Source organism: Elaeis guineensis, chromosome 2, assembly GCF_000442705.2.
Source record: "Elaeis guineensis isolate ETL-2024a chromosome 2, EG11, whole genome shotgun sequence".
NCBI lineage: Eukaryota > Viridiplantae > Streptophyta > Magnoliopsida > Arecales > Arecaceae > Elaeis > Elaeis guineensis.
In genome coordinates, this window is record NC_025994.2 from 16,479,415 (window position 1) to 16,493,284 (window position 13,870).

A 13,870-nucleotide genomic window follows, 5' to 3' on the forward strand; every position below is an offset into this window, starting at 1 on the left:
AGAAGAATTTAAGAACCACATGATAAATCCTCCTTTATCGTTTTGGAAGTAGTTCTAAGGACTTCATCATAACATATGAGTTCTATTTAGGAAGATGTATTCCTTATGATGAATCTGCGAGATAATATTTATCATTTTATAATTCATATACATATATGAAGCACAATCGTCTACAAATCTAGATAATTAATTTTAAGACATATTTTCTAATATCATTTACCAATACGAGTATAGCCAGATGTTCCTCGAAGATACTTCATCTTCGGATGTATATAATCACGAAAAAGATACTTCATTTATGAATATAAATATAATCAGAAGTTTCTTAAAAATATTTCATCTCCAAATAAATATAATCATAAAAAATGATAAAATAGTCATGATGCCAGATACTTTATCGTCCAGATGAAATAGTCATGATATCGGACGCTTCATCACCCAAAAATGATGGGGCTACGAGCCCCATCCGTGTGTCCTGGCATTTCCCCCCAGCATTTGCACAAAGAAGCACCTTGTCCGTGTGACCCATTCACATGCCGGGTGCCTTGTCTCCCTCACGAGCATCATCACGATATGAGGGAGTGTACGGGGGAGTCGCCCAAGCAACCCCCAAAGCACCTCCCTGAGGTGGATACGATGGTTTTCGGACATCGTGTCCTGGTGCCAAGCACCTCATTTCCGAGCAAGAATTGTCACAAGGCAAACCAAAATAATTGGCAAAGAAGATCTCAGCTGCTAGAGTTTGGGAGACTCCCTTCTCGGATGAAACAGGCATAAAGGAAAGTAGAATGAGCTCTTCAAGGAGCTTCTAACCAATATCTTTTCCTTAGGGAAGCAGAAGGCCACTAGAGTCGTTGGATTGCTTCTCTCAGTGCCATGAGATTTGCTCCCGATATGAAATGTCTCAGCCCCTTTGTCACCTCTGTACCGCACATGCCAGGGGGTCTCCAGTGCACAATACGCCACCTTACCCCGATTGTGAGCTATTCACCGTGCATATGCTTCGAGAACTCTCTTGGTTCCCTTGCACCTGGCGCATGCAATAATGCTTCACTTTTGTTCCTCTTGTCCCATTCCCCATGAATGGCACAATTTGAGGAAAGAGAAAGGAAATAAGAAAGGAGATGGGAGACTGGGCATTTCCCGCCTGTCGAGGGCACTGGACTGGATCCTGACCCCTCGAAGGGAGGAAGAGCTAGAGCGCGGTGCCTCCACACGAGCACAACCACCCTCCATGGTGGTGCCACAATCATGGTCATGGTGGAGATCGTGCTTCAGAAACTAGAGCCGACGCCAATCTCGCCCAAATTCGGGCATCCGAGCTCCCCCCGCTCACGCTTCACCTCCAAGGGCACCGATTTCGTCCAGATCCGGGCTTCCGAGCTCCCTCCGCTCGTGCTTCACCTTCGATGGTGCCGATCTCGCCCAGATCCGTGCTTCGAGCTCCCCCCGCTCATGCTTCACCTCCGAGGCACCGATCTCGCCCAGATCTAGGCTTCCGAGCTCCCCCCGCTCGTGCTTCACCTCCGACGATGCCTATCTTGCCCAGATCCTAGGCTTCGAGGTTGCCCAGCCTGTGCCTCACCCCCATCGGCACTGGACTCGCCCGTGAGTAGCTCTGAGCTCCCTCCTTACCTCACCTCTGATGGCGCCGACCTCACCCAGACCTGAGATTCTGAGGTCGCTTGTGGGTGGATCCGAAGTCCCCCTACTTTTACCTCATCTTCGACAGCATCGAGGAAGTTGATCCAAGGTACCCCCTCAATCCGAAGCCTCCCCCAATTCCTTCTGCCTCCAGCGGCCACTGCAAGCTCGTCAACGCCGATCTCGCCCACAGATGGGTCCAAATCCACAGCATCAGCGAGTTCGCCTGTATGTCAATCGGGGCAGATCCTGATGAACCCCCTCGGGCCACGTGGTGCGGCACCATGGCGACGTTCGGATTTGAAGCCGGCATGAATGGGAGCCTCGGATCCAAGCTTCCCCTTCAGAAGAAAGGCGGATGGGGGGCCACCCCTTGCTTCGGTGCAGAAGGATCCAAGCTCCTACCTCGTGAACAAACACCCCTCCGCCTTCCCAGTCGCCCCCTGGATGATCCGAATCCTGGAGCGGCATAGCCTCCTTGATGCACACCAGACCACCACTAAGAAGCTCAAGGCCAAACTCCTGCTCAAGGACTCCGAAGTCCCACTATCTTATGCTTTACAGCATTTTTCCCCTGCCACTCTTCCTTCTTTGTATTTTCTTTGTGGCGTTGGCGCCCTGCATCTGCCACGACTGAGTCTGCCGTCGATCATCGGCAACCTGCAGGTAATAGATTAGCTAACCCACAATAGCCTCCCCAAGCTCGCCAAAGAGTATGGTGGGCTCTGCCACCTTGGCCTCGACTGCCTCCATGCCTTCATCGTGTTAGCACCCGACGTGACCCGAATGAATGTGCGGGCCGCTAATGAGAGGTTCAAGATGGTGTGGAGACCTCGTGGTCGTTCCGTTGATGAGATCCCCGATGAGTGCCTGGCAAACTCAAAAAATGGCTGGGGCTAAGAAGATCGGATCTGGTCCGACTTATGCATTGGCGAATGCCAACCTTTACTTCAGCCGACCTCTATTTTAGCCATCATATTTAGGAAGTTTAAGAGGAGACTCGTATACAGTCCTTTCAAAATAAGCCATCAAAACCCAAGGAGTCAAGACTTGGGCCACTCATGAAAGCAACAAACCGCGGACCAAATGAGGTCGCATCAACTATCAAATTCAAAGGTAACAGATCGAAGCTATTTAATAAAAAAATAGCTGGCCATGTGATGGCATGCCATGTTGATCAAAAAATCAAGACTTGACACGTATCTTTGAGAGCTGCATGTTGATTCATACTCTTTGGATCTAATCCCAGCTCAAGTCAGAGAGTAAGAGGCATATGTTATGGATATAACTCTAGTATCCGGTCTAAAAATACAAGTGAATCCCAGATGAGCTGACTATCCACCTTGGCCTATGAGCTCCCAATTTGCTCCGATCCCTGTTGCCCATTTCTCTTGCTCCTTTGTTCGATCACCGCATTCATGGCGTCAACTAGAAGCCCCCGTACGATCGTCAATCGAGTTTTAAAAATAGTGACTTGTAATGATAACCACAAGATCCCTCTATAGCTCGATCATATTATCTCATTAAGATATGTGGATGGCCATAAGTTGGGTGAGGTCACATCAATTTCAGGACCTCTAATTGTAACTCAGGCCATTGATAGAAGTGGCTCGCCACTTGTCAGATGGGGTGACAACACCCATCAAATCCAAAGAAGTCAAAGGATCTGACATAATTTTTAAGAACATACTCAATGGGGGACAAAAGATCTCTGACGGCCTCTTCCCTTCTCATGGCTCCAACCTCATCTATATATAAAAAGAGATAATCCAGGGATCCTAAGGGGAAACCATCTCCCTCTCTCTCTAAAAAGTGCTTGCTCTTTTTCTCTTGTGATGAAAATTTGATTTGAGCATCGAAGGATCTCTGTCGGAGCTTATTCTGACTCTTAGGGAATTTTTTTTCTAGGTCACGTAGCCGTTGACTCGCGATCCTCATCCGACTCCGGCCATCCTGGCCCAACATGGATTTCAACCGCATCAATGATCTCATCTTGTTGGGCTACTAATAGATGCTTAACTGTGATCCAAGAAGAAGATGTTGGGTCTGATGATGGGCAGTACCCATGACCGGAGCACAAGAAGAACCCTCGTTACCCAATCACCAACCCAACTGGCCGAAATCATTCAGATGGGCCTTGGAGAGAACCAGATCAGCACCATCAAATATTTTAGTGGAAAAGGATCGGCTGGATGGCTCCCTCACGGAACATTGTTTCAAGACCAATCCGTGCACCGCACATAGATTACGAAACGGAAGACTTCCCGTCTATGGGTGCCACAACGTTGCGACTTCTGGCATGTTTTAGCCAGTTTGTCCAAATGCATGCAAGGAACACGCCAATGTACTTTGCCATCAGCCAGCTGTCCATGACAACACCATGCATGCACCACAAGTGAACCAGGGCAGATCCGGGAGGATATGCACGGTCGATAGAGCGCAATCGGGATAGAGTGGCCTGTTATCCACCGTGGGATTTGACGCGTCCCATTGCACCCGGAGCATGCAAGACGGAGGCATCATGCAAACCCCAAGCAGCATGATCTTTTTGTACCGGATCAACCCTTCATTAAACAGGAAGTCAAAAAGTGCGGTATTTGATCTAAAGTGGGATAAGGCTCCCAGCAGCCACACAGAGGGGTTTCTACTTTCTCTCTCTGTAGCCGGTCGCATCGAGACTGTATAATAACACCTACTTCTCCTGCTCTTTCTCCTCTACCTTCGTTTTGGAGTTGATGAATGCATTTTCCTTCTTTCACGAAATCTTCTTTAATATCTTTTATTGTTGAGAAGGGGTAAGGTTCGAACCCGACAACCTAGTCCTCACAGCGCGTGCCACTCCGGCCGACGAGACTCGGATGTTTTGTCTTGCCTAACCCAGCGAAGCATTTATGGTCGGCAAGACAAAGCATCAGAGTCTCGTTAGCCGGAGTGGCACACGCCGTGAGGACAAGGTTGTCGGGTTCGAACTTTACTTTGTTCCCTCTTAAATGTAATTGTTAGGAAAAAATAAAAAACTTCTACCGTGCTCTGTTCTGGGGTGTGTCGCTGGCGGCCAAGGAGCATGGACGTCTCCAGAAGATTGTCCGAAGACCAAGTCCCAAGTAACGAACAGCTGATCTCTTCTCTATTCTTTCTATTTATTAATTAGTTAGCCCGGTTTCTTATGATTCTGGTTTACATTTTCTCCGTTTCATTTTTCCTCCTTAGTTCTCTGTTTTTACTTTTCTTTCCAAAAAAAATTATTTTTAACGGAAACTCTGATTTATTTAGCGTTTTGTGTTACACAGGGATGTCGACAAGAGGAGAACCGTCTCGGAAGGCTAAGAGACGGACCAGTTTCCAATTTTCTCTTTTGTTTTCTCCTTAAATTTCGGGGTCTTGTAGATAATAATAATTGTAACGATATGGAATATTATGTTTATTGTATAAAAAAAGAGAATTACTATTACCGTGCTAACCTGGTTCTCTGCAAGGCCATCTGAACAGTGGGGTTGCTTGCCATGTCACCCTATTACTCCTGCCAACCTAGGAAGTAAGAGGAGTCCTGTCCATTGGAGTTGCTTGCCTGATAACCTGATTCTTATTCATTTTGGCCTGTGGGTAAGAGATACGCTTTAGAAGGTTGATGATGATAGAGAAAAAGGGCAGAGGATTCTACCAAAAAAAAAAAAGGGGCTGAGGATTAGAGCAGGAGAGTGTGTTTTGGTGATGCCTGTGGGATGGAGAAGTGGGTGTTATTATATGGTCTTGACACTCAACGAATGACCAGCCACAGATAGAGAGAGAGAGAGAGAGATTCTACAAAATAACTCATGGGCTTTTCTTTTCTTTTTTTTCCTTTTTTTTTTTTCTTTTTTTTTTTTGATGATAGGTGATGGTCCAAGGCAACGGCAAAACCCCGATACCATGTCTATGCAATTTGGAGACGGACAGAGGTTGTGTCTTTTGCCCAATAGGAAGTGCAATACCCCACACGAATGTTAAAGGAAAAGAAAAGAAAACAGAGATCGACTTCAGGAGGCGGGAGAGAGTCTAACTCCTCCCTCCTCTATCTCTATTTAAAGAGACGAATCCTTGTGAAAACCCCTATCATTGGCCATCGGATCCTCGTCCTCGTCGGCGTTCATAAGAGTTGGCTGTCGAATATCACAGGTACCTCCTTTACCACCGTCGCCTATCGTTGCTGGGAGAATAAGATAAGGCCCTCTTGATCTTTTGAAAATCTTCTTCCCATTCCCCCTAGCCCAAGGAGCATGGATTTTGGCAGCCCAACAATCGGGATTTTATCGAAAAAAAAAAAGCTCGAAAAATCTCTTATTTTTTTCTCTTTGGTTCTATCTCTCTTTTTGATTTTTTGATGCTAATGATCACCACCGACCGCCAGTCTAGATTCTCTATATTGCACCATAGCAATCCCAATTGCACCAACCATGGCTTCCAATCTGAGGATCAACGAGGGACCATAAGATCCCCAATTGTGCCAAAGGACCTATGAGAAGAAAGAAAGAGGAAGAAGAAAGACAAAAAAAAATAAAATAAAATAAAATAAAATAAAGGAAAGAAAAAAGAGAAGAGAGTCGCTCTCTCCTCTCTCCCTCTTCTCTCTTTTCACTTTTCTCTCTTAGTTCTCTCTATGACTTTCTCTCTCTACTTTCTCTATCTATAAATTTTCTCTTTCTAAAATTATTTCTCTCACTATAAAATTTATCTGTCTAAAATTGATCGAGTAAAGGATTTTTTGATGATTTTGATCGAATTTAGTGAAAAATCTTGATTCACGGCAGTCGAATAGGGTGCCGACACCCATCTTGGCCAGATTAAATTCCTCTGGCTTCAATTATCCATGATTTCTATTGAACCATATATATATATATTAGTTCATTTATGATTTGATTAATTCATCTTGATCTGGTCGATCGGGATGTCAGATCGATTATATTTTACTTTGATTAATTTCTCTCTCCTTCGATATTCTCTCTCTACTTGATTTATGATAAAAAAAAAAGAGAGCTGAAGTTGTGGTCTTCTCGAGGAGATTGTTGTAAATGAATAATTATGCAAAAAACTTGCTTATATTGATAACTAATTAAAATAATAAAAATGATAAAATAAATGAAATGGAAAGAGGTGCTTACCACCTTATGCAAGAATCCGACAAAACCGTTCCCAAGGTACTGCAAACTCGGCAAGACATCTGAGCTAATAGCTCCCTTCAGTTGTTAAGAAGATGGAGAGTAGAGAGAGTGTGAAAACAATGAAAATAGAGGAATGTCAGCTGAGAAGAAACAAAATAGTAACAGAGTAGGGATCTGTCTATGAAATCTTGGACATCAAGCCTATATATAGATTGGTCTAAGTAACCTCTCGAGAGATCTATACGGAGCATTTGATACAAGATAATTGATCTAAAATCAAGAATGATGTAGATGGAGGTGATGAGATCACCACATTTGATTGCATCATGATGATTCTGTAAAAATCAGATCTAGGATTTCAGAATTAGATCTTGAAACTTTTTCAAGATTAGGCAGCGGAAGACTAAAATAAATCAAAATTTATTTTCTAAAATCAAAGAATCCCTAGATCTAAGATTCTATTACATGATAATTACATAGCATTAAATCAGAAATTAAAATATATAGAGCATGAACTACATGTTGATCATATCAACATGTTTCTATACTACATCTAATGTATGTATTAAACAATAGATCAGATCTATTATCTTGCAAGTTAAACATTCTAACCTTGTTGATCCGAACTTGAGGATGATGTTGCAAACTGCACACACGTCCAATCTCTAGGAGTCATCCACACGAGCCTACGAATCTCGATCAGAAGTCCTGCTTCAGAAAATCAGCACAGTATGCTAGTACTGCGCTGATCCTTCTTCGATGGTTGATCAGGTGCCTCCTTCTTCTTGATTTGGACTCTTCCAAAGATGAGAAGTAGGAGGAGGAGTTTTAGATCTGAGATGCTCTCAGAAAACTCAAGATGGAGGAAGGAAAGAGATGAAACTAACAACCCTAGAAGAAGACCCTCTTCTTCTTCTCTTTTCTCTCTCCTAGACACCTTGTCTTATGTCTATTATATCTCCACGACCCAAAGGTCTTTCTCTCTAATTTTTTGATGTCCCAAAGATCTCTCAAATCTATGTGTTCTCCAAAAATTTTATAAAGAAACTCATTTTATAGAGAGAGATATGATAGAGTCCTTGTCTAGGTCAAATACCTAGTCAAGGCTTATCCAAACATGGCAAGATAAGGGGCACCCAACTCTTGGGCTCCTCCTTATTTTCGTGCATGGACCACCAGCAAAGGGTGCACAATGTGTGCCCTAAAAGCCATAAAAATTTTAAAAAAAAATTGGATAAATTCGGTGCAAAAAGGAAAGAGTTCTAGATTTCTAAAACTCTATCTCATAGAATTTGAAATCCAAACATATTCCTACTTTGATTTGATCCACAACCACTTTCCATGTATAAAAGAAGAGAGAAAACCTTTTGGACATGGGAAAGACCTAGGAGAGGGCTTTTGTCGCACAAAATAAGAGGGGATTGACGTGGAATAAGAGAGAGGGCGTGGGGGGGCTTATGTGGCGCAAGGTGGAATCCTAGTCTTACTAGGAGTCTATCTTATGACTTGTTTTAATTTGGTTTCTCAAATCAAATCAAACCAAAATTAGATCAATCCAATTAAAATAAATTTTAATCTAATTAAAAACTTAATTTAATTAGATTAAATTAGATTTAAATCTGATTTAACTTTCTAATCAAATTAGAAATTGGTTGACCCAAGTCCTAATTGAACTAGGACTAATTTTTTTCTTGCATTTGGCTTATCCAATAAACCAATTGGACTTGATCCAATCAAGCCCAAATCAAATTTAATAAAATCATATTCAATTAGACTTAATCTCAACCCATTAGCTTAATCAAATTAAGCCAATTAGCAATCGAATTGCTAATCGATCCTCCTGCAACACTTGCACTAGGTTAAATGTCAATCATATTGATCATTTACCCCTAGAACGAATCTTAATCGTTGATCCACCTTCCGATCGGATCATGAACTCTAATGTGTATGACCTCATAGGTCCGAACCTAAGCCGGTAGTACAAAGATAAATTTCTGTACCAATCGAAGTGATCATCTAACAATGGTACCCGACGACCGGATAGATCGAATGTATAGAACAACATCCTTAGAACCCATGCGGATATAGTTTCTATATAATTCATCCCTTTGACCAAAATGATCATAGGACACCTCAAAGTTCCACTGTCAACTCTGATCAGGTTGTCCACATTGTATTTCAAAATATCAAATCCATCTGATGGATTACCCTGGCCAAGGTTTTGCTAAATTGAAATATAATGACTCATTCTTCTCCAACTCTTGGAGTGGTCAATCCCATCTCGATCACACTCTGACTTCGTAAGTACTTGACTATGCCCAAAAGTCTTCCATCACTGAATTAGAAATTCAGTTAGTCCAGTACCAAAGCACAGTGAGTTGCATGCAAGTCATTGAGGCGATCTCAGGTCTAAGGGATACTTATACCTATATCCCATCAGAGATATTCTCGACAGTAGAATGCTCTGGAGTTGGTCACATTCAATGACGATGTATCTTTATATCTCATCTGTATGCCATATCAGTGTCTCCACACTCCTTGGTTAAGAGGACAACCAACCCATATAGCCTACAGCGACCTATGCTCGATAGAAGCTATCGTCCTTATTAACAGCCTATCATTTGATCGTGAACAGTTTTAAGGACTAATCGATAAATCCTCTCTTTATCGAACTTAAATAGTCCTAAGGACTTCATCATAACAATGGAGTTCATTAGAAGATGAAAGCTTATGATGAAAATGTCAAAAAAATATTTTATTTATTAATAAATCAATTACAATACTTGGTTGCTCAACCGTCAACAGCTTGACGATTAACTTTTGAGACATTTTCCAACAACTCTCACTTGTCCTAAAGTCACTCAACACAGTATCTAATATCTATCTTCGACTTGTGATTATCGAACTCCTATATTGTCAGGGCTTTAGTGAAGGGGTCGGTCAGATTCTCCTTTCCGTCGATCTTCTGAAGGTCGACGTCACCTCGATCCATGATCTCTCGGATCGGGTGGAAGCGGCGCAAAATGTGCTTCGTCTGCTGGTGTGCTTTGGATTCCTTCGCCTGAGCTATGGCACTAGTGCTGTCGCAGTAGAGCAGGACCGGACCATCGAGGGAGGCTACTACTCCGAGCTCGGTGATGAATTTTCTCAGCCACACAGCTTCCTTCGCGGCATCCGATGCTGCGATGTACTTTACTTCACAAACAGAGTCTGCCACTATTTGCTGTTTGAAACTCTTCCAGCAGATAGCTCCACCATTCAGAGTAAAGATATAACCCGACACACTTCTGCTGTCATAATGGTCAGATTGAAAGCTGGAGTATGTGAACCCCACAAGTTTCAGATCTGACTCGCCATAAACCAACCATTGGCACTTAGTATTTCTCAAATACTTAACTGGCTTTAACCACTTTCCAGTGATTTTCTCCAGGATCAGATTGGTATCTACTCACTACTCCTAGTGGGTATGCCACATCTGGTCTTGTACATGTCATGGCATACAAGATAGATCCCACGGCCAAAGCATATGAGACTCTACTCATACGCTTTCTCTCTTCAGGAGTTGTCGGACAATCCTTCTTAGAGAGAGAAATTTCATGGCCTATCGGTAGATAGCCCTTCTTGGAATTCTCCATGCTGAACCTCTTCAGCACAGTGTCTATGTACGTGGACTGGGATAACCCAAGCATCTTTTTAGATCTATCCCTATAGATCTTCATCCCGAGGATGTAGGATGCTTCACCCAAGTCCTTCATGGAGAACTGCGATGACAACCAAACTCTTATTCCTTGTAGTGCGGGGATATCATTCTCGATTAAGAGAATGTCATCCACGTACAAGACAAGAAATGCCACAACTGGATCATTTGCCCATTTATAGATGCAGGACTCTTCTCCATTCTTAACGAAGCCATACATTTTGATCACCTTATCAAAACGCTGTTTCAACTCCGAGAAGCTTGCTTCAATCCATAAATGGATCTCTGAAGCTTGCACACCTTGGACTCATCTGTGGATGTAAACCCCTCAGGTTGTATCATATACACCTTTTCGATCAGCTCTCCATTCAAGAAAGCTGTCTTTACATCCATTTGTCAGATCTTATAATCCAGATGGACAGCTATTGCAAGCATTATCCGAATGGATTTGAGTATTGTCACAGGAAAAAATATCTCGTCATAGTCAATACCATAACGTTGACGATACCCCTTGACAACCAGACGGGCTTTATAGGTCTCCACCTTTCCGTTTGCGCTCCTTTTCCTTTTGAACACCTATTTACACCCGATGGGTTTAACCTCTTCAGGTGGGTCAACCAATGTCCATACATCGTTGATCTTCATGGACTCCATTTCGGATTTCATGGCTTCAAGCCATTTCTCGGAATCAGATTTCTGCATTGCATCCATATAGGTGATCGGATTCTCATCGTTCTCATCGAGTTCGATGGGATCACCGTCCCGAACCAAAAAATCATAGTATCTGTCCGACTGATGCAGTACTCTACCAGATCGCCTTAATGGTGCAGGTACATTGGGCTCCGAATTTGATCTAATCAAATCCGACTCAGGTTCAGCTATTGGTGTCGGTCCTTCTACCTATTGAACTTTATCAAGTTCAACCTTAGATGCAACGATTCCTTCACCAAGAAATTTTTTTTCTAAAAAGATTGCCTTAAGACTGATGAACACCTTTTATTCATCAGCATGGTAGAAAAAATATTCTTTAGTCTCTTTGGGGTACCCGATGAATGTGCATTTGTCAGACCTAGGTCCAAGTTTGTCTGTGACTAATTGTTTGACATAGGCCGGGCACCCCCAGACCCTAAGGTGTGAAAGTGCTGGCTTACGTCCTGTCCATATCTCATATGGAGTCTTAATTACAAACTTACTTGGAACCGTATTTAACAGATAACAGGCCGATTCGAGTGCATATCCTCAGAAGGATATCGGCAAGCTGGCAAAACCCATCATGGATCGGACCATGTCTAACAGAGTCCGATTTCTCCTTTCAGACACACCATTATGCTGTGATGTTCCTGGAGGAGTCCATTGGAAGAGAATCCCATTCTCTCCTAGATATGTGAGAAACTCACTAGAAAGATATTCCCCTCTTCGGTCAGATCGAAGAGTTTTAATACTCTTTCTAGTTTATTTTTCTACTTCACTTCGAAATCGTTTGAACATTTCAAATGAATCTGACTTATGTTTCATCAGATAGACATATCCATATCTGGATAGATCATCCGTGAAAGTTATGAAGTAGAAATATCCATCTCTAGCACTTATGCTCATGGGCCTACATACATCAGTATGTATTAGGTCCAAGAGCTCAGTAGCTCTCTCACCTTTTTCAGTAAAAGGTGACTTGATCATTTTACCAAGAAGACAGGACTCACAGGTTGGAAGTGATTCACAATCACTGACTTCAAGGATTCCCTCTTGAGTCAACCTATTTATTTTGTTCTTGTTTATATGACCCAGCCTCTTGTGCCATAAGTAGATATCTGACACAGTATCTAATCTAGGGTGCTTGCCAGTAGAATAGACTCTTATCGGGCTTGATCTTTTTGGTCTGGCCCTACACTGATGTCCCAGCCTGAACTTGTACCTTCTTCACTTTTTTCTTCTGGTTCTTCTTCCCTTTCTTAAAGGGTCGAGAACTAGAAGACGAACCTCCCACTAAGTTCACCGACTCCTTGTGGAGTTGGTGATCCTTCTCAAAGTTCTGAAGCAACCCAGTAACCCGTGGTAGTTTACTTCAAGCTTTGTCATTCTATAATGAGTGAGGAATGGGAGATAAGTCTTGGGCAGCGAGTTTAGTATTGCATCTTTCTCAAGCTGCTCATGCAAGAGAAAGCCGAGCTTGCTCAATTGTTCCATCAGCTCAATCATGTACAATACATGATCAGTGACATAGGCACCATCCCGCATTTTGGCGTTGAAGATGGCACAACTAGTCTTGTGCCTCTCCACGTCATCAGGTGTGCCAAAGGCATCCTCCAACACTTGAAGCATGTCCTTTGGCTGAGCCATCTTGAATCTGCGACTGAACTCATCGCTCATGGCAGCCAGCATGATACAGCAATCATGGTCCGGTCACTGAGCCGCTTCTGGTAAGTGTCTCTGACTGTTCCACGTACATTGATAGCTGGCTCCTCAGGTGCAGAATCCATTATCACATATAGGATCCATTCATGCTCCAGGACTATCTTCAACTTTCAGTACCCGCTATCGAAGTTGGGTCCCACCAACTTATCATTATCCAACAATGATCGGAGCGATAGGGAAGTGGCTATATCTGCTCAAAAGAAAATTATAACCTAATTAGTAATTGATTCATTAAACTTAAAGATTTGGACTTTAATCAAAAAATTTCTCCCACTATTTTATTCAAATTGGTAGCCTCTACCTCCAATTCGAGGAATTACCCTAATTCCTTAATGGGTACTAGAATCCACTTAGACTGCACACAAGCCCAACTTTAGTTGGCTAACCCATGTACATCTAAGGGTAGGTTCATAACCAATTATTTCTCTAAATAATTTTTAGTAATTTTAATTTTATCCCAGAAACCTAATCAGTAGACTTTGGCCTCCACTGTAAGGATCTGGTTAGGTCCAACCATTAACATGACCATACTTGGTGCATCTAACCAACAAATGATTAAGCCCAACTTTGGTTGGCTCACCTAACCACCATTAGAGAGACACTTTCAAGTCGTCATATGATGAGTGATAATTTCATTAGTCAACAAACACCAAGCCTTTGGGTCCGCAATGATTATTGAGTTAATAGACTCATTATCAAACACCTTAATGGGAGGCTATGACTCAGTTATTTTCATAACTTTATCATTTTAAGGACCTAATAATTTTAGAAAATTTAAATGATTTAGAGGATGAGGTCAGATGAACCAGCTTATCATGATCCTCCCACTGGCTTCACCAAGTCAGCTTAAGGGAGACCATTAAAAGGGCTGGTCTAGGAGCACCTGAATCAGTCACACTGATTTACCTAGCTGACATGGGTCAGCTCGAATAGTCAAGTGATCCGATCAAAATATAATTTCACCAAAAGGCCAAGTAAG

At 42.6% G+C, this 13,870-nt stretch overlaps 1 long non-coding RNA gene across 1 annotated transcript; it reads left to right on the forward strand.

The window, feature by feature from the left end:
• Positions 1 to 849: 849 nt before the first annotated feature.
• Positions 850 to 5,104, forward strand: LOC140855578 (uncharacterized). The gene is made up of 2 exons (XR_012138530.1): positions 850 to 4,748; positions 4,935 to 5,104. It is a non-coding gene; the product is annotated as an uncharacterized lncRNA (long non-coding RNA).
• Positions 5,105 to 13,870: the final 8,766 nt, after the last annotated feature.